At 39.6% G+C, this 22,143-nt stretch overlaps 1 protein-coding gene across 1 annotated transcript in view; it reads left to right on the forward strand.

Moving 5' to 3' along the window:
- Window positions 1–22,143, forward strand: part of MED4 (mediator complex subunit 4) — a 133,124-nt gene that overhangs the window by 17,793 nt on the left and 93,188 nt on the right. The gene's annotated exons all lie outside the window — the stretch shown is intronic.

Consider the following 22,143-nt stretch of genomic DNA (forward strand, 5'->3'; position numbering starts at 1 on the left):
ATTATTCACAATAGCCAAAAAGTGGAAACATCCTAAATGTCCACTTTTGGATAAACAAAATCAATAAACAAAATGTGGTATATACATACAATGGAATATTATCATCTTAAAAGGGAATGAAGTTCTGCTACAACATGGATGAATCTTGAAAACATTATGCTAAGTGAAATAAGTCAGACACAAAAAGGCAAATAGTGTATGATTCCACTTATATAAGGTACCTACAATAGGCAAATTCATAGAGACAGAAAGTAGAATAGAGGTTACCAGGGGCTGGAGGGTAGGGGAGACTGGGGAGTTATGACTTAGTGGGTATAGAGGTTCATTTTGGAAAGGTGAAAAAGTTCTGTGGATGGATGGTGGTGATGATTGCATGACAATGTGAATGTATTTATGCCGCTGAACTGTATACTCAAAATGGTTAGAATGGTACATTTTATGTTATGTATATCTTACCACACAGAAAATAATAAAGGCATGAAAGGAGCCAGACACTAAAGAGTACACACTGTATGAGTCCATTTATATGAAGTTCAAGAACAGGCAAACCTAATTGGAGGTGGGTAGGGTCTGAGCAGCAGCTACCTTAATATATGTGTGTGTGGGGGGGGGGGAGGAAGTTGGAGCAAAAGAAAAACACAGTGTACATTTCAAGGAGTTTTGAAAAGGGGGCAAATCGGGTAATGTTAGCTAGGAAAGCCTAGAATGAAGTTTTTTTTTTTAGGAAAAAGAAAGTCGAATATATTTTTAGTTTAAGGAACAGATGGACAGGGAAGGATGACACAGAGGGGAAGAGACGGATGACATTCTGAGATATGAGGGGAGAGGATGTGGAGGGGAACGTCTGGGGCCATCCTCGGAAAAGCATAGGGCACCTCTCCCACTGTGACTATGGGACAAAGGGCAAGGATGGGCAAGGATTAGCCAGGTGAGGATGTAGAAGAGAAGCATAATAAAGTTGCACGGTCTTTATTTCACTATACTCAACGGGCTTCTCCTAGCCTGTTTAATATCTCCAACATCCCTCCAAATTCTAACCATTCTAGTCTGTTGCTCTCTCTAAAACTGAGCTTGATCAGTATCCACCACCTTAAAAATCATTTCTGTTGAAGTTTTCCTTGTTTGAACGTATAGGTATTTGATGAGAAGACCTCTACAGTTTATTCAAGGCTCATGATTTTGTTTTAACATGGATGTGAATTTTAGAATAAAACGGTTGGAAAATATATGTATTTTTTTACATCTTTATTGGACTATAATTGCTTTACAATGTTGTGTTAGTTTCTGCTGTATAACAAAGTGAATCAGCTATACATATATCCCCGTATCCCCTCCCTCTTGCAACTTCCTCCCACCCTCCTTATCCCACCTCTCTAGGTGGTCGGAGAGCACCGACCTGATCTCCCTGTGCTATGCACCTGCTTCCCACTGGCTATCTGTTTTACATTTGGTAGTATACATGTCAATGTTACTCTCTCATTTTGTCCCAGCTTACCCTTCCCCCTCCCTGTGTCCTCAGTCCATTTTCTATGTCTGCATCTTTATTACTGTCCTGCCTCTAGGTTCATCAGACCATTTTTTTTAGATTCCATATATACGTGTTAGCATATGGTATTTGTTTTTCTGTTTCTGACTTACTTCACTCTGTATGACAGACTCTAGGTCCATCCACCTCACTACAAATAACTCAATTTAGTTTCCTTTTTTTTTCCTTTAATAAATTTACTTATTATTTTTGGCTGCGTGGGTCTTCATTGCTGCGTGTGGGCTTTCTCTAGTTGCGGTCAGTGGGGGCTACTCTTCATTGTGGTGCGTGGGCTTCTCATTGCAGTAGCTTCTCTTGTGGACCACGGGCTCTAGGTGTGCAGGCTCCATAGTTGTGGCTCGCAGGCTCTAGGGTGCAGGCTCAGTAGTTGCATCACACGGGCTTCATTGCTCCACAGCATGTGGGATCTTCCCAGACCAGGGATTGAACCCGTATCCCCTGCACTGGCAGGTGGATTCTTAACCACTGCACCACCAGGGAAGTACTCAATTTCATTTCTTTTTATGGCTGAGTAATATTCCATTGTATATATGTGCCACATCTTCTTTATCCATTCATCTGATGATGGACACTTAGGTTGTTTCCATCTCTGGGCTATTGTAAATAGTACTGAAGTGAACATTGTGGTACATGACTCTTTTTGAATTATGGTTTTCTCAGGGTATATGCCCACTAGTGGGATTGCTGGATCATATGGTAGTTCTATTTTTAGTTTTTTAAGGAACCTCCATATTGTTCTCCCTAGTAGCTGTATCAATTTACATTCCCACCAACAGCGCAAGAGGGTTCCCTTTTCTCCACACCTTCTCCAGAATTTATTGTTTGTAGATTTTTTGATGATGGCCATTCTGAGTGGTGTGAGGTGTTACCTCATTGTAGCTTCGATTTGCATTTCTCTAATGATTAGTGATGTTGAGCATCTTTTCATGTGTTTGTTGGCAATCTGTATATCTTTGGAGAAATGTCTATTTAGGTCTTCTGCCCATTTTTGAATTGGGTTGTTTGTTTTATTGATATTGAGCTGTGTGAGCTGCTTGTATCTTTTGGAGATTAATCCTTTGTCAGTTGCTTCATTTATAGATATTTTCTCCCATTCTGAGGGTTGTCTTTTACTGCTTTTTTATGGTTTCCTTTGCTGTGCAAAAGCTTTTAAGTTTCATTAGATCCCATTTGTTTATTTTTGTTTTTATTTCCATTTCTCTAGGAGGTGGGTCAGAAAGGATCTTGCTGTGATTTATGTCATAGAGTGTTCTGCCTGTGTTTTCTTCTAAGAGTTTTATAGTGTCTGGCCTTATATTTAGGTCTTTAATCCATTTTGAGTTTATCTGTGTGTATGGTGTTAGGGAGTGTTCTAATTTCATTCTTTTACATGTAGCTGTCCAGTTTTCCCAGCACCACTTATTGGAGAGGCTGTCTTTTCTCCATTGTATACTCTTGCCTCCTTTATCAAAGATAAGTTGAACATATGTGTGTGGGTTTATCTCTGGGCTTTCTATCATGTTACATTGGTCTATATTTCTGGTTTTGTGCCAATACGATACTGTCTTGATAATTGTAGCTTTGTAGTTTGGTCTGAAGTCCAGGAGCCTGATTCCTCCAGCTCCGTTTTTCTTTCTCAAGATTGCTTTGGCTCTTCGGGGTCTTTTGTGTTTCCATACAAATTGTGAAATTTTTTGTTCTAGTTCTGTGAAAAGTGCCATTGGTGGTTTGATAGGGATTGCATTGAATACGTAGATTGCTTTGGGTAGTATAGTCATTTTCACAATGTTGATTCTTCCAATCCAAGAACATGGTATATATCTCTCCATCTGTTTGTATCATCTTTAATTGCTTTCATCAGTGTCTTACAGTTTTCTGCATACAGGTCTTTTGTCTCCTTAGGTAGGTTTATTCCTAGGTATTTTATTCTTTTTGTTGCAATGGTAAATGGGAGTGTTTCCAAGAATTTCTCTTTCAGATTTTTCATCATTAGTGTATAGGAATGCAAGAGATTTCTGTGCATTAACTTTGTATCCTGTTACTCTACCAAATTCACTGATTAGCTCTAGTAGTTTTCTGGTAGCATCTTTAGGATTCTCTATGTATAGTATTATATCATCTGCAAACAGTGACAACTTTACTTCTTCTTTTCCGATTTGGATTCCTTTTATTTCTTTTTCTTCTCTGATTGCTGTGGCTAAAACTTCCAAAACTATGTTGAATAAAAGTGAAGAGAGTAGGCAACCTTGTCTTGTTTCTGATCTTAGAGGAAATGGTTTCAGTTTTTCACTATTGAGAGCGATGTTGGCTGTTGGTTTGTCATATATGGCCTTTATTATGTTGAGGTAGCTTCCCTGGAGAGTTTTTATCATAAATCGGTGTTGAATTTTGTCAAAAGCTTTTTCTGCACCTATTGAGATGATTATATGGTTTTTGTCCTTCAGTTTGTTAATGTGGTGTATCACATTGATTGATTTGCATATACTGAAGAAACCTTGCATTCCTGGGATAAACCCCACTTGATCATCGTGTATGATCCTTTTAATGTGCTGTTGGATTCTGTTTGCTAGTATTTTGTTGAGGATTTTTGCATCTATGTTCATCAGATGTATTGGCCTGTAGTTTTCTTTCTTTGTAATATCTTTGTCTGGTTTTGGTATCAAGGTGATGGTGGCCTTGTAGAATGAGCGGGAGTGTGCCTCCCTCTGCTATATTTTGGAAGGGTTTGAGAAGGATAGGTGTTAGCTCTTCTCTAAATGTTTGATAGAATTCACCTGTGAAGCCATCTGGTCCTGGACTTTTTTGGAAGATTTTTTTTTTTCTTTTTTTTTTTTGGCGGTATGCAGGCCTCTCACTGTTGTGACCTCTCCCGTTGCGGAGCACAGGCTCCGGACGCGCAGGCTCAGTGGCCATGGCTCACGGGCCCAGCTGCTCCACGGCATGTGGGATCTTCCCGGACCAGGGCACGAACCCGGGTCCCCTGCATCAGCAGGCGGACTCTCAACCACTGCACCACCAGGGAAGCCCAGTCCACGCTCCCTTTTGATCCCCTGCCCTCCCAGTGGTTCCCCAATTTCCCCCTTCAGGAATGGGATCCCTTCCTCTCCCACAGCCACCCCTCAGGGGCGCCGGTCCCGTCCCGCCTCCACTTCTCCCCCTTCACTTCCCCCATGACCCATGTCCTACCCGGTCGCTGGGGGTTCTTCCCGTCCCCTTAGGTGCCTGGTAGGTGCCCTAATTGTGCAGAGACACGAATTCCATGTCCTCCTAGTACACCATTTTGACTCTGCCCTCCAGTATATGTATTTTTAATTTCCTCTGTGTCCTGAATTTAATAAATACAGCTAAGAAGTAGGCACATTTATGCCAAAATTATGTTGGAGGTAGAGAGCTATCTTCCTTCCTCACAAAAGTTTGGTTGTTTTATTACTATTTTTTTGAAGTGAGAACTTTCTTTTCATTCCACAAAGAAAACTGATTTCAGACTTAGATAACTAAATTAAGTATATCCACATGTATTTGATGTATCAAAATTTGTTAGTAGGTGATGATAATTGGACAAGTTTGTCTATTCAGAACTGTGAAGACTTCATTACAGCTTGGCAGCCTGTGATAAGATTCTGGGACTGCTCTAAGACGTGTGGTCTCATTAGCTCAGAATAGAGGCCTCTGTTGAAAGGCAGGCAATATTGCAGTAGGAGCCTGGCTAGAAGACTACCTCCTAAAAATCATTCAGAAAAGCCCCTTTCAAAAGGCACACAGACAATTCAAAAGGCAAAATTATAAATAGCTAATGCATAGAGGAAAATGGAAAGCTCCATTAATTTTCAAAGGATGAAAATTTAAATGCCACTCAAGATGCCATTTTATCTTGTCATATTAATAACATTTGTAAAATTATACTTAAGGGTAAAGTGATGGCAAATCTCATGGATTTCTTGTGAGAGTATAAATTGGCTTATCTTTTCAAAAAACAATAGAAGAATATGGATCAAAAGCCTTAACAATTGATTCAAATGGCCATACCTTTTGAATCAATTATTGCAGTGCTAGGATGTCATCCTTTAAAGACTTCAGAAAAGTGGATAAAAGCGTTTTTGCACAAAGAAATTCACTGCAGTGCTAATTATGATAGAAAAAATTAGAAACACCTGAATGTCTAACAATGGGGGCTTCAATTATGAAAGATATACCTGATATTACACATTTTATAGTCATTTAAAATGTTTATGAAGAAGTTTTAACTCTGGGGAAAATGTGACATAGGGTAAGTGATACAATATTATTTTACTGTATTGAAATATGTATGTGTGTGTGTCAAAACTTAAAGTGGTTATCTCTAAGTGGCAGGGTTTTAAGTGATTGTTTTCTCCTTTTTTTATACTGCTCCCTATTTTTCACAATGGATGGGCAACATTTTTTAAATCAGAATATAAAGTTATTTTTTAATAAAGGGAGAAAGTTACTTCTGATCATTTTTGGTAATAGTTACATACCTGTACTCCAGTAAAATGGGCCAAGATATCCAGCTGCAGTCAGCTATTCATTCAACAATATTTATTAAGCACCTGCTGTGCAGCAAGCTCATGATATGTGCTGGGGATACAAGGGTAGAGAAGACACCTGGACATAGGCTGGCCCTTACCGAGCTTACAATCTGGTGGAAGGTATAGTGCAGTAGTTTGCCAGGGTTGCCATAACAAAGGACCGCAGACTGGGTGGCTTAAAAGAACATAAATTTATTTTCTTACAATTCTGGAGGCTAACAAGTCCAAGATCAAGATGTTGGAGGGTTGGCTTCTTCCAAGGTCTCTCCCCTAGGCTGGTAGATAACCATCTTCTCCCTCTGTCTTCACATCTTCAAACTGAGTGTGTCTGTGTCCACATTTCCTCTTCTTACAAGTCATATTGGATTAAGGTCCACTCTCATGACCTCATTTCAATTTAATTACCTCTTTCAAGACGCTATCTCCATTGCCTCTCGGCCTTTTGACTAAGAAAAGAAAAGACCCTATCTCCAAATAGAGTCGTCTTCTGAGGGGTCACCTGTACTGGGTTTAGGACTTCAGCATATGAATTTGGGAGAGACACAGCTCAGCCCATAACATAGGCAATGGCAGTAAAACAAGCAGTTGCATCAGGAAGAAGAACTGGAAAAGCTGAGACCAAAGACTAGACACTATCATCACGCTCCAAGCACTACTGGTCATTTCTAGGGAGAGCGTTGTGCTTACTCTATTACAACACTTGCTGCTTTCAGTCTTCTTTTTCAGTGTGTCTGTATGTTTTGGAGCTTCTTTATTTAACAGGTTGACAGGAATGAAACAAATTTTCATCTAGTTAGGATGAAATGCAGCTGACATTTAAAATTTATCTTCTCTTCAGAGTGTCAGAAAATGAATATTTATTCTTTGATCCTGATATTACAAAGTCATTCATTATCTTTCAGGGACCAGATTGGGTTGTGAATTGATACCTGCTGAGTTCCCAGATGAGCGTATGTCATGATTCCCAAGATGGGCTTGGCTGGTTCTAAGTCTCTAGAGCTGTAAACAAACAGAGGTCTGGGGAATAAACTCTTTACTTCTCTGTGACTCATTTTCAAAATTCAGAAGAACATTTTTTTTTATCGTATCATATATAGAGTCTGCCTAATTCACAGTCCACTTCCTATAAACCTGTATTTCTTTTGGTCTCAAATCCTTCATGGCATGTGGCAGGCTAAAAGTAAATTTATTAAATTCATTTTAAGTTCTTTAAAAATAGAGCAGATTCTCGTGGCTGGATAGATCACGGCTGCAAAATGTTTGTTAGATTGCATTCATATATACAACTCATGGCCGTTCCATTCCAAGAACAGACAGAATTTCACATAATCATTTGAAAAGCAGTAGAAGGTTGGTGTAGCCTAGTGGTTAAGGGCCTGGGCTCTAGGGGCAGCAGCACCCCTTTCCACCCCCAGGAGGATTGTGAAGATGAAATGAACGAGCCCTTGGAGAGCCCTTGGAATCGTGTCCAGTGCACAGTGACCTGTGCAATCTGCAGGAGCTGCTATTATTAGACTTTGCAGAGCAGACTTTCTATCTGATGGGATCTCTTTCCTACACTGAGTCCAGACTTAGCTCTAGTCTGATACTCAAGATCGAACTCTGACTCAAGAGTGAGTGCCCTATGACAACTTTGAGCCCCTTCTGATGGTTACTTTTTTAAAAAAATTTTATTTATTTATTTTTGGCTGCGTTGGGTCTTTGTTGCTGCGCGCAGGCTTTCTCTAGCTGTGGTGAGCGGGGGCTACTCTTTGTTGCGGTGTGCGGGCTTCTCATTGCGGTGGCTTCTCTTGTTGCAGATCACGGACTCTAGGCTCATGGGCTTTAGTAGTTGTGGCTCGCGGGCTCTAGAGTGCAGGCTCAGTAGTTGTGGCGCACGAGCTTAGTTGCTCCGGCATGTGGGATCTTCCCGGACCAGGGCTCGAACCTGTGTCCCCTGCATTGGCAGGCGGATTCTTAACCACTGCGCCACGAGGGAAGCCCTGATGGTTACATTTTAATAAGGTAAATTTTTGACCTATTTGAAGGTCAGCCTTTGGCTAGCTGGATCCACACAATTACAGTGATTCCCCTTTCTATGACTAGCAACATTAAAATTCGTACAAATTTGGAAGTGTATTGTTAGGTGCCTTTCCATGAACTTGTAAGTACTTCTTAGTCCCCTGAATTCCTCTAAGTCATCTGTGAATAGTCACCTTATAGGACAGACACTTTCATGCCTGCTTCCCCTTAAAGTTCTTGTGCAGGCTTCTGGGACTTTTTTTTTTTTTTTTTTTTTGCTTCTGGGACTTTGTTCCAATCTCTGGGGCTCTTTTGTTTTCAGTTTGCAATGCCCTTGTTCTTCTTCACCAACATTATCCTTCCTTTATTTCCAAATTGGACCCCAGACCTCTGGGATCTTATTTTTTTATTCCTCTGCTTGATCCCTAATTAATACTTATATATTTTTACACTATATTATTTTATGAATTATTGCTTGAAAAATGTGTTTGTTTCTTATTTGTGCCTTTTGTCCCTCTGTTAGACCGTACAGTAGAATCCTTAACAATAAAGCACATGTCCTTGAATTCTTTTGTAGTTTATCCTACTGTATACACTAAATAACACTTACTGCTTACTGTGGTCATTTTATTATGTTTTCCTCCTAATCCCAATTGCTCTTCTCTACTTTGTAACCCAGCCTTTCTAGCTGGTCTTCTTATAGTTAATGTATACCATCTAGAGGGTTTTCTGTCCTCTTGGATTTTATATTGTCAAGTATCTTCTGATAACTTGTTTTACTTTTCTCTATTGCCCAATCTATTTACACATCATACCGGTGAAATTGAACAGTTGATACGTTTCTCAGAATATACAAAGGAAAAAAATAAGCAAAGTGCTTATTTTTTTGCTTATTTTTTGCCTTTTTTTGCTCTGGGTAGAAGTGAGCCCTTCCTCTTTGTGGTCCCTACAGTATTGTTTATCACACATTTTTGTGTAATAAAGAATTTTTATCTTTTCCATTTACCTCGACTAAACTCTCCAAAAGCCACGCATAATTCACCTGTCAGCTTTGGACCTAGTTTTGGGGATTGGGACCGTGAGTTTTTATCCAGATAGATTTAATTTATTCATAACTAATTTTTTTATTTTAAAAAATTTTGGGAAAAATGTACATAACATAAAATTTACCATTTTAACCTTTTTTTTTTTTTTTTTGCGGTATGTGGGCCTCTCACTGCTGTGGCCTCTCCCGTTGCGGAGCGCAGGCTCCGGACGCGCAGGCTCAGCAGCCATGGCTCACGGGCCCAGCCGCTCCACGGCAGGTGGGATCTTCCCAGACTGGGGCGCGAACCCGTGTCCCCTACTTTGGCAGGCGGACTCTCAACCACTGCGCCACCAGGGAAGCCCCATTTTAACCATTTTTAAGTGTACAGATCAGTGGCATTAAATACATTCACATTGTTGTGCAACAATCATCACTATCCATCTCCAGAATTCTTCTCATCTTCCCAAACTGAAACTCTGCGCCTATTGGACAATTACTAACTCCTCATCCTCTTCTCACCTCAGCCCCTGGGAAGCACCATCCTGCTTCCTATCTCTATGAAGTTGACTACACTAGGTCCCTCATTATATTAAGAGGATTCATATAGTATTTGGCCTTTTGTGTCTGGCTTGTTTCACTTGGCATAGTGTCTTCAAGGTTAATCCATGCTGTAGCATGTGTCAGAATTTCATTTGTTCTTAAGGCTGAACACAATTTTTATTTTAATGGTTGCAAAATGTTCCCTTTCTGTTGTGTGTGTTTAGGTATTTCCTCTTTCTTAGCAACTCTTGCTAATGAAAGTCGAGCTCTGTCTTTAAATGTACCTATGTTTTTTGAGGCCTGAAATAACTGGAAAATTAAAAAGAAAAATAGACAAGTCTACTATCCAGGAAATCTCATTAAAAACATGTCTTCTTGCTTTTATCAGAAATACACATATTTTAAGATGCATTTAAGATTTTTCTTTAGAAGCAGAGGAAGCCAGGCGTTCAAATGTGTGACTTTCTTGTTGTGCTTCAGTAATGATTACCGCGTCATCTTGGTCAATGTATTTACCGACCATAAAAGGAGAAAAATGTGCATTTCCTTGATAATACTGAGAATGAGTTGGCAAGTGGTCTCTGAGCTCTGGGATGGGCTGAAGGGTGAAAGGGAAGATGTTTTAACCTTCCAAGATTTGAGTTAAAGCCTTTAAAACTGTTTTTTCCCCAATAATTGCTAAGATTATTAAATGCAAAACTGGGTAAGGAAGCTTCTGGCATGTATTTATTTCAGACAGCAAGCTATTAAAACAGTGAGAAACACAGTGAGACGTCAGGGACATAAAAGGCAAATTACATATAACAATCTTGGTAGTTTAAAATATATTTTTCAATATGAATGAAGTCTCTGATAACAAGCCTGGAACTTCACAGGGTATGGATGTTCTCTTTTTTCTTACAGGAAGGGAAACTTTAAATTGGATTTTATTTTATTACCCCAGGTGGAAGAAACATTTTTGCAGTCATTATTTATACCCTGCCTACTACAAAAATTATTTGAGAAAATATTAAAGGATGTATTTAAGAAATCTGAATATAAATTCTCCAAATATCTTTTCTTGTTCAGGCACTGACCTTTTCTCTGAAAAGATTAACGGAAATCTTAATGAAGAACATTAACTCTGATGACTGGGGAAATAGTCTAGCAGCCTCTCAGATGGTGTGGCTGTGTCTTGTGTATCTGGGGTCGGTTACTTCAGCCCTCTCTTGTATTAGGATTTTCTTGGCCCGTAAATAGAGTCACCATATGTTCTAGATTTTCTGGTACGGCCCCAATTAAAAATATTCTTTCCTGTTGTTAGACCATGTGTCCAGCCATACGTCCGGATATTTTTATGGAAAATGTGGTCAGCTTACTCATAATTTTCAGTATTTCTCTAACGGGCCTTTCCTTTCATGGTACCCAGAGGCCTCTGCGCCTGGGATGGGCTGTGCATCCGTCCTACTCAGTCTGTGAGAGTCAGCTGATGTCTCTGCATCTCTGTAGAGCCCAACCTGCCTTTTCCAACCATCTCCAGAAACCTTCTTTCTCTCATCTCTTAAACTGTTGTTACACTCTACCTAGCATTTGATTGTATGTGGTCTTATAGTTTTCTTATTGTTATATTTGTGTTAGTCTCATCTCTTCAGCTAAATTGTACAGTCTGGAGGAAAGGCACATCACCTGAATTTCTTCCATAACCTTCACAGTGCCTCAGTCAGTGCTTGGCATGCAACAGCTCCTGTGAAAGAAAGAAAGGGAGGGAGGGAGGAAGGAAAGGAAGGGAGGAAGGAAAGAGAAGATTCATTGAATTTTTTTGTCATTCGAGGCAGAGACCCCTTTGAAAAAATCTCTACCTGAACCCTGCTGTGAAGCTCTCTATATAGTAGGCTGTTGGTTAAACCCTTACTACCTTCTTGTTAGAATTCACATGTAGATTTTTAGCATCAGATTTCTATTCTAAGGCATTTCATAATAAATATAGATACATATGTAGGGGTGGAGGGGATACAGACCCAGATCTTGGTTTCTCATATGTGCTAAGTACAAAAAGTAAATTTCATGACTCTATTAGGCTTCTCTTCTTTCTGTCCCCTTGATATGGGTGTCCTCCCAAGCCCTGGTGCTCTAGTCTCTAAACATTCGCTCCACGGGAGCTGCTTACAAAGGAGATACTATCCAGGTGATTGTATCAAATCAACATTTCCTGAAGGAGCTTTTCCCTGAACTCCCACCAGTGACTCACAAGCAGGCTGAGGGTGTAAAATGTGGGATTATGGGACTGGAGTGGCAGTGGGAAGTTTGGGGATACTTGGGCAGCATCAGGATTCAGGGAGCCTTTTTGAAATATTCGTGGTATATGAGATTGAGCAGGTCTGTGCTGGGGTTTGGGCATGTGTATGTTGAAGGACTCCTGTGATTCTAATTTCAGAGAACCTCAGTTCCAAACCTCTTAGTAACAGTTTCTTTCTTCCTTTCTTTTTGGCCGTGCTGCGCTGCTGGCAGGATCTTAGTTCCCTGACCAGGGGTTGAACCCTGGACCTTGGCAGTGAAAGAGCAGACTCCGAACCACTGGATGGCCAGGGAAATCCCACGTAGTACCAATTTCTTATGGCGCATCTTTAAGGCCTTGTGTCAGCATGCCTTTATCATACCACTTTCTCTTTCCAGTTTCCCCATTTCTTTCAGTGTTAACACTCTCCTTCTCTCCAAGTAAGTAAAATGCCTAAGAGAATTTAATTTGCCATATTTATGCATTTAATGCATTTGATTAATAAGGGTTAAGTACTCCGGGAAGCACTCATAAGGTTATGAATTTGGTCTGCAGGCTTTTGAAACGTTTAAAATAAAAGACTCTATTAAATTTATAAATGCAGTTTAAAATGTTTAAGGAGATTTAATTATCCAACTTTGTACTGATTGTTTAATTTAATTTAGTTTCTTGACATGAGCAAACCAAATATTAATCAAAGAAAAGTGAGAGAAGAATTTGCATAACAAGATGACTAAAAATAACTCAAGGAAAAGTAGATTTTTAATTTTGTAACTTTAAATAATGGAATATCAATTTGATATCCCAGTAAGTAAATAGTTTTTTTCTACTCGTGAAGATTCCCTTTCTGTCCAAGACATAAAAACAAACAAGTAAACCTCTGTCAATATTAAAAGACAGACCCTAAATATGTTTAAATGTAAATGACAGCTTATTCTGCACAGTCTCTTTACTCTTTATGGTCCTGAAATTTCTGGAATATAAATGATCCAACAGCCTTCTTTAATCCAAGGAAGGGAATTATTAGCACTTTAAAAAATTTCTCTGCTAACTACAGTGTTCCTTCAACCATCAGGCATGTAATATGGAATATGTTTGTATTACAAAATGAAATTTTGCTCACTTGGTTTGTAAATGATCTGTGTTAATCCAAGCCTATTACTAAATAAATTACAAAAACTCTTCTATAGCTGGAAAAAAATCTCAGACCTGACACCTTCTCCTCTCCTCCCCCTGCCTGCCTTAGTTTCTCTTCTTGGGGGTAATTCAAGTAAAATAAAGAATTATGACGCCAGCAGATTCAAACATAAACGCAACGACTGTCTTTGATATTGGGAGAGCTGAAACTGTTCACTGCTCTTTTTTCACTGTGGACTGCGCACAGCTGCTCCGGTGAAACTGCAACCTTAGCCACTACTATGGCGCAGGCGTGCAGCGCTTGGTTAAATGCCTGGCCAGGCTCCAGAGCGTCTTTTCTGCGCTTGCTCTTCTCACACAGCGGTTTACTACGCTTTAGCAATCAGCCTACACCATGGCCCATCATGATAATCTCACACTGCAGGTGGCTATGTACTTACTCGCTTTGGAGGCTTCTGGCTATTCATATTTTTGTTAAGAAAAAAAAAAAACAATCCTGCTACACTACGTTCTGGATTAGTGTTCATTGAAGAGCGCCCTGTGATTGCAGGCCAATTGTAAAATACAAAAAACCAAAAACAAAAATACCATATTATCAAGTACTTACCAAGTACTTGTCTCCGTAAATCATTATGTATCAGGATTTTCTTGCTATTGTAACACCAGAATAAAATTCAGATATAAATTGTCTGGTTGAATGCTAAAGCTAATACAAGAAGCAACTCTCTTCCATCATCCCAGAATGAAAACTTTTGTGTTTATTTAATCCACTTCCTTTATCTTCGTTTTGACATTATTATAAGCATGTTATCTATTTAAAACCATAAAATAAATTCTCCTAATAAAAAGAGCACTTTTTTTTTTTTTTTTTTTTTTGCTTAGTCTGTTAGGATTTCACATAAGATCTCATTTTTAGAAAGGATTTCCCTGCTAAGGAAAGTTTGAAACGCCACTGATTTGCATCAAGCTGATAGCTTCCTAGTTTTCCTCTAGGAGTCCAGTCCTTTCAGTCTTATGTCACACACCATCAACAATATGCACTTCCTGAAGATTTCCTGGTATTTCTTCCCTCTTCAATCATCTATAAATGCTTCTTGTGAACTACTAAACTAAGTTCAAGATTTTCCACCTGGCTTTGCAGGCAGAAACAATCTGACCTTACTTTAGCTACCCAAATATGTTTTTTCCAAGTCACACACAGATCCTCGAGTCTGGGAAAGGTAACGGTGGAGACCTGCCCCCACTTCCTAACCTCCTGCTCTTGACAGATCTTGCTAATCCCCCTGCACTGAGCCACGACCAATCTATTAGAGTTGACGTGTGAAACGAAGCCCATTTGCCATCAGTTCTTTTCTACGCCCTGGTGTGCTCCGCATCTTGGTTCATCATATCCTCAAATCTGAGAGTTTTTCCCCTTCCCTTTCCCGTATCCTAATTCCTCCTTAACCTTCACAGTCCACACACCCATAGACTCTTTATTAGCTCTCTGAGTTCATGATGATCTCTTCTTCCCACAGGTTTAGAATTTAATTTTGCCTAATAGCTTTCTTTGTTCTGTGGTCTTCCCACCAGGGTCACGAACCTCTGTGTTTCTTCACAAGCTCGTGATGTCGGCAGGGATCTATTCTTGAAGGGTGGGAAGAGTTTTCAACTGCAATGACATGACCTGAATTTAGACTCAATCCTGTCTGTCACTCACTGACTGCAATTTTAACCAAATCACTTAAACTCTCATAGTCTCACTTTTTCCTTTGTAAATCGGGGATAATAGTATCTGTTGTGTTTTAGAAGAGGATGGAGTGGTCTGCTGCTTGTTTTGGCTAGCTACTTTACCACAGTCACCATGGATGTAGAAATGATCATCAACTCGTTGGCTTCAGAAACCTGATTTATTAACCTACCCGGAGTTGATAGGTTCTAAGAATCTGACTCATGAGATTCTCTTTGCTTCTTGTCTACACTTTCTCCCTAGGTGGCCTCTCTAATCCCAAGGCTTCAGATGCTTTTTATACACCAGAGTGCCCAGGAAAGTCCAGATCTCTCTACTAAGCCTCATTACTATATATCGAAATGGTCACTTGACACTTCCCCTGGGAGATTTCATGTCCTTCTCAAACTTAACATATTCAAACCAAACTCTTCTTCACTCCTTGGCATCTACATTCCCACCCAGAGCCACATCTAATCTAGTCCTCCTTTGTCTCTGCTCATTTTAGTGAATGGATGGCAACTCTTCAACCCAGTTACTCAAGCCAGAATCCTGGAACTGCTCCTTCTATCTGCTTGCCTACGTCCAATCTATCACCAAGCCCTCGTAATCCTATCTCCTAAACGTATCATAAATCTGTCCCCTTCTGTCTACTGCCAACACTGTCGTCCAGGTGACTATTATCCCATGACTAAACTATTGCAGAATTCTCCTACCTAGTCTCTCCATTTCCACTTTAATGCCCCCTCCAATCCATTCTTTACATGGCAACCAAGAGGATCTTTTGAAAGGACAAATGTCATCATGTCTAATGATGGCACCTTTCCAGGCTTATTTCACATGGCCCTTCTCTCCCTTGATCCTTCCAATCTGTATTGGCCTTTCAGATCCTCAAACACACCAAGCTCTTTATTACCTTCTGCCTAACAGCTGACTCTCATTCCATTGTCTGGTTAACTCCTAGGTCCACTTAAAGTGTCAGTCAAGCCTGTGTTAATTATCTAGTCTAATATAGCACTTAGCACAAGATGCAGTTATGTTTTTGTTTGTGTGGTTACTTACTTGTCTGTCTCCCCTCTGGACTGTAACAGGAAGGCAGGAACTACTTGCCATTAACTTACCACTGCATGGTGCCTGCCATATACTAGGGGCTCAGTAAATATGTAACGACGGAAACAATGAATACATTTATTCTTTATAGTAATTAGTATACAGTTTATTTCTTTTCCTGATACCTGCAAAACTGATCAAAGGAAAAATACTTGCTTGATGAACATGGACAATTAGAACCAAGATATTTGCAAAGTGTCAGGAGAAACTTTGTTCTGTGAATTTTTTTTAATTAATTAATTTAGTTAGTTTTGGCTGCATTGGGTCTTCATTGTTGCACGCGGGCTTTCTCTAGTTGCGGCGAGCGGGGGCTTCTCTTCGTTGCTGTGTGAGGGCTTCTCATTGTGGTGGCTTCTCTTGTGGAACACGGGTTCCAGGTGCACGGGCTTCAGTAGTTGTGGCTCATGGGCTCAGTAGTTGTGGCATGCGGGCTTCAGTAGTTGTGGCTCACGGGCTCTAGAGCACAGGCTCAGTAGTTGTGGCGGACGGGCTTAGTTACTCCGTGGCATGTGGGATCTTCCCGGACTAGGAAGCCATGTCCCCTGCATTGGCAGGCAGATTCTTAACCACTGCGCCACCAGGGAGGTCCCTGTTCCGTGAATTTTACCTCTCCTGTCTCACATGAGCATACCTCTTGATTGGGTTGTGCTGGTTAAACATTACCTACTTCTTCCTTCCCACTACAGTTCCTCTGCCCTACTAACAGGTCCTTGTGATTATGTACTACTGATTGGGTAATAGAATTACTCTACTACTAATAACAGTAATTACAGCCACAAACATTTATGTCATACTTTATGATTGTCTAAGTGCTCCTAATATGCATTATTTCATTTAATCTTGGAGTCTGGGCCTGAAGATGCATCCTGCTCCCTTGATTCATTGGGATGGCTCCCAAAGCTTTATCTGCGGTAGCCTCTACCCAATCCATCACTGAAGGAAGGACTACTCCAGCTGAGGGCTAAACTTACGCTTTTTTATGTTGACTTTTGTTAGTTCCACCTCAAGATGATGACGTTTTCCTCAGCACATCCTCAAATTCTGGAGACTCTTACTGTGTATATGCCTTAATTTACTGACTATAATTCCTTCTGGGATTGTTGGGACAGATAAATAAGATAATAATAATACCTAATATTTGTTGAGTGCTCACTCTGTGTCAGACAATGTCCTAAGTGCTTTATACATACGAACTTATTCAGTCCTCATAATTGCCCCAAGTTATAAGAAGCAGATAGCATTGCTGTATCCACTTATAAAGATGCAAAAAGTTTCTATAATTTGTCTCCTTGCTAGTAAGTGGGGAAGTTGAAGTATGAACCCAGCAGACTGATCCAAGAGTCCATATTCTTAAGCAACATATATGTGAATATTTATTCTTTAAGACATTTCTCCTTTTTTTTAAACATCTTTATTGGAGTATAATTGCTTTACAATGGTGTGTTAGTTTCTGCTGTATAACAAAGTGAATCAGCTATACATATACATACATCCCCATATCTCCTCCCTCTTGCGTCTCCCTCTCACCCTCCCTATCCCACCCCTCTAGGTGGACACAAAGCACCAAGCTGATCTCCCTGTGCTAAAGACGTTTCTTCTTTAATGACATTATTCTTTAATGCATTTATCAAAATTTTAAGGTGAGCTTACTGTGTGCCAGGCATTAAACTTAGTGCAGGAACATAGCTTGCCCTCTAGTAGGGAACATGGATTTGAACAAATCATTATGAGTGTGATGTGTGTAATGAAAATGAACGAACATTGTACTGTGAGAGCACAGGACAAGAGGACCTGGTCTAATTGGGGTCAGGGAAGGCCTCCTTGAGGAAGGGACATTTTAGCTGAGGCCTGAAGGATATGTATACATAGGCTAAACAAAGGGGAAGTGAGGGAGATCAACAGCGGGACACACCCTTCCCTGAATGCTTGAGGAACTAAAGGAAGTCAAAACAGCTGGAGTTTCTAGAGCAAAGAGGCAAATGAAGTGAGGGGATGGTGGAGAACAAACCAGTTCCTATAGCAAAAGGCCTCGGGTGCCATAATAAGGATTTGGTATTTTATTCTAAGGGCCTTGGGCAACTGTTGAAAAGATTTGAAGTGCAGAGTTTTTTTTTAAAAGACTGCTTCAGCTGCAGTGAGGAGAAGGGGAGATCAGTGGGAGGTTGTTGTAGTTTTCCCGGAGAGAGAGGCTGGCTGTGTGAGCAAGGAGGGGGGTGATAGGGATATAAAGAAGTGGATGGGGTCAAAACATGTATAGGAGGTGTAATGAACAGAACTTGCTGACTGACTGGATGTGGAGGATGAGAGGGAAGGAGGAGTCAAGGTTTCTGACTTGAGCAAGGTTTTGCTAATGGAAATAGAAATGGGAACAGATTTGCGTGAGGGGATTGATGGGATGAAGGATGGAATTTCAGGGGTGTTTGAACAGAGGCAGTTGTGTCCAGCAGGCAGTTGGACTTTAAGGGTCTAAAGATGAGAAAGAAGTAATGAGCTTAGAATTTAATTCTAAGACAGACATTTTTCACGTTTACCACTTCGAAAATTAGAATGGGTCTTAAAAAGTTTGTATATTAAAAATAGTGTTTTAAGGGTGAACTATAATGGATGGTGTCTTAAAGCAGAGGATATTCTGTAGAATAAGAATAGTCTGTAAAACCATAACTAATTGGTATGTAATGGTGTTTTGAGAAGGAAGGTCTTTAAAACACTCTTTTATCTTGAAGAAAGATTGTATTTAGTGAAAGTCAAACTCGGCACGAGCACTGAATTTTGGCACAAATGCCAAACTGGTAAAGTTCAACTTAATGATGCTTTACCATAATTGTTAGTAAGCTTGAAGGGTTTGTTCTTTTTAAGTAAGTCCGATTCATTCCTTCCTCCATTTCTGCCTCCAACACAACTTTTCCTACACCATTAACTTGATTAGCAATCTCTGTCTCCACATTACAAAGGTATGCTTTGTCAACCTATGGTGGAATAGTGTGTCTTTGAATTATAGGAACTGAAATTAATAGGGTTTTAATGTGGTGTGTTTACCTTTTCCCTGAATGTAAAATGCTGAGTCTTTTCCTGTAATTGTGGCAGTGTTTCACATACCCATAGCCCCCATCCTTGGCCATCTAGGTAGGAGAAGAATTAAGGAAAGAGTACACTTCGTTCAGAAGAAGAAGAGGACTCACACACATCACTTTCCTCAAATTCTACATCATCTCACTGTCTGTAAGGTGTTTTTCTGGCCAATATAGTATCTTCCATTGTGAATTTAATTTTCATTACTGTGTATATAACCTTCAGCAACCATAGTTACGCCCTACAATGCTTGGTTCTAGGGTCTTTCCCTGGTTTTCTGCTCCTTTTCTACTAGATCTTTCTGGATCCTTCAACTAAGGCCCTCCAGATCTCACATAGACCACTACTTAGTATAACCAAAACTCAAGAGAACTTTAAAAAACAGACTTGTTTCTTTTATTCTGGTAAAATATACATAACATAAAATTTGCCATCTTAACTATTCTTAAGTGTAAAGTTCCGTGGTGTTAAATATATTTATAGTGTTGTGTAATCATCACCACCATCCATCTCTCAAGGGAAGTTTTAAAAATAAACCTTTGCTTTCTAACTTGTTCTATGAGGCCAGCGTTACCTTAATACTGAAACCAGATAAAGACATTAAAAAAAGAAAACTACAGAATAAAAGAAAGATAAAAGAATAAAAAAACGAAAAAGAAAACTACAGACCAATGTCTCTCCTGGACATAAAAGCAAAAATTCTCAACAAAATATAAGCAAATAGAATCCAACAATGTGTAAAAAGAATTATATACCACAACCAAGTTGGATTTATTCCAGATATGCAAGACTGGTTCAGTATTTGAAAAATCAATCAATGTAATCCACCAAATCAACAGACTAAAGAAGAAAAATCAGATGATCACATCAATGATGCAGAAAAACATTTAACAAAATCCAACACCTATTTATGCTGAAAACTCTCAGCAAATTAGGAATAGAGAGAAACTTCCTCAATTTGATAAAAGCATCCCCCAAAATCATATATCTAACAATCCACTTGGGAATTCCCTGACACTCCAGTGGTTAGGACCAGGCACTTTCACTGCCCGGGTCTGGGTTCAGTCCCTGGTTGAAGAACTAAGATCTTGCAAGCTGCGTGGTACAGCCACAAACAAAAACAAAAACAAAAACAAATCCCACTTAATTGTGAGGAACTATATACTTCCTTTAAGATCGGAAAAAACGCAAGGAAGTCCTCTGTCATCACTGCTATTCAACAACATACTGAAAGTCCTTGCTAGTGCAATTAGACAAGAAAAGGAAATAAAAGGTAAACATTGAAAAAGAACTTGTACTTCCCTGGTGGCAGAGTGGTTAAGAATCTGCCTGCCAATACAGGGGACATGGGTTCAAGCCCTGGTCCGGGAAGATCCCACATGCCACAGATCAACTAAGCCCGTGAGCCACAACTACTGAGCCTGCACTCTAGAGTCCATGAGCCACAACTACTGAGCCCTCGTGCCACAACTACTGAAGCCCATGCACCTAGAGTCAGTGCTCTGCAACAAGAGAAGCCATCGCAATGAGAAGCCTGCGCACAAAAAAGAGTAGTCCCTGCTCACCACAACCAGAGAAAGCCCACACACAGCAACGAAGACCCAATGTGGCCGAAAATAAATTAATTAATTAATTTAAAAAAAGAAAAGAAAAAGAAGAATTAAAACAAACCTTAACTGAGAAACAAAGATAAGCACCTCAAGTCCCTTTTAGAATGGGTAGACTTTCTTTATTCCATAATTATTTTCTATTTCAAAGATTTCTACTCTTATCTTTATTATAGCCTTCCTTCTATTTCCTTTGGGTTTAATTTGCTGTTCTTTTTCTAGTTTCTTAAGATGGAAGCTTAGATCATGTGGATTTTCGATCTTGCTTCTTCTCAAATATATATTTATATGAATTTCCCTGTAAGCCCTGCATCACAAAAGTTTTGATATGTCATATTTTCATTATTATTTACTTTAAAATAATTTCTAATTTCACTGCAATTTTTTCTTAGACCTACAAGCTATTTAAAAATGTATTGCTTAATTTCCAAGCATTTGGAGATTTTCTAGTTTTCTTCCTGTTATTGATTTCTAGTTTGATTGCTTTGTATTGGAGAACATACTTTGTATGATTTCAGTCCTTTGAAAATTTTTGAGACTTGCTTTATGGCCTAGCATATGGTCCATTTTGATGTGTCCATATGTTTTTGAAAACAACATCTATAAGGCAGTTAGTTGGTAACTGTAATGTTCCATATATCTCAATTAGGTTAATTTGATTACTTGTGTTGTTCAAATCCTTTCCCTGTTTTTGCACTTTTTTTTTTACATCTTTATTGGAGTATAATTGCTTTACAATGGTGTGTTAGTTTCTGCTTTATAACAAAGTGAATCAGCTATACATATACATATATCCCCATATCTCCTCCCTCTTGCATCTCCCTCCCACCCTCCCTATCCCATCCCTCTAGGTGGTCACAAAGCACCGAGCTGATCTCCCTGTGCTATGTGGCTCCTTCCCACTAGCTATCTATTTTACATTTGGTAGTCTACATATATCCATGCCACTCCCTCACTTCATCCCAGCTTACCCTTCCTCCTCCCCGTGTCCTCAAGTCCATTCTCTATGTCTGTATCTTTATTCCTGTCCTGCCCCTAGGTTCTTCAGAACCACTTTTTTTTTTTTTTTAGATTCTGTATATATGTGTTAGCATACGGTATTTGTTTTTCTCTTTCTCCCTTAACTTCACTCTGTATGACAGACTCTAGGTCCATCCAACTCACTACAAATAACTCAATTTCTTTTCTTTTTATGGCTGAGTAATATTCCATTGTATATATGTGCCACATCTTCTTTATCCATTCATCTGTCCGTGGACACTTAGGTTGCTTCCATGTCCTGGCTATTGTAAATAGAGCTGCAATGAACATTGTGGTACATGACTCTTTTTGAATTATGGTTTTCTCAGGGTATATGCCCGCTAGTGGGATTGCTGGGTCGTATGGTAGTTCTATTTTTAGTTTTTTAAGGAACCTCCGTACTGTTCTCCGTAGTGGCTGTATCAATTTACATTCCCACCAACAGTGCAAGAGGGTTCCGTTTTCTCCACATCCTCTCCAGCATTTATTGTTTGTAGATTTTTTGATGATGGCCATTCTGATTGGTGTGAGGTGATACCTCATTGTAGTTTCGATTTGCATTTCTCTAATGATTAGTGAGGTTGAGCATCCTTTCATG

This window comes from Tursiops truncatus, chromosome 18, assembly GCF_011762595.2.
Source record: "Tursiops truncatus isolate mTurTru1 chromosome 18, mTurTru1.mat.Y, whole genome shotgun sequence".
In the NCBI taxonomy this organism is placed as follows: domain Eukaryota; kingdom Metazoa; phylum Chordata; class Mammalia; order Artiodactyla; family Delphinidae; genus Tursiops; species Tursiops truncatus.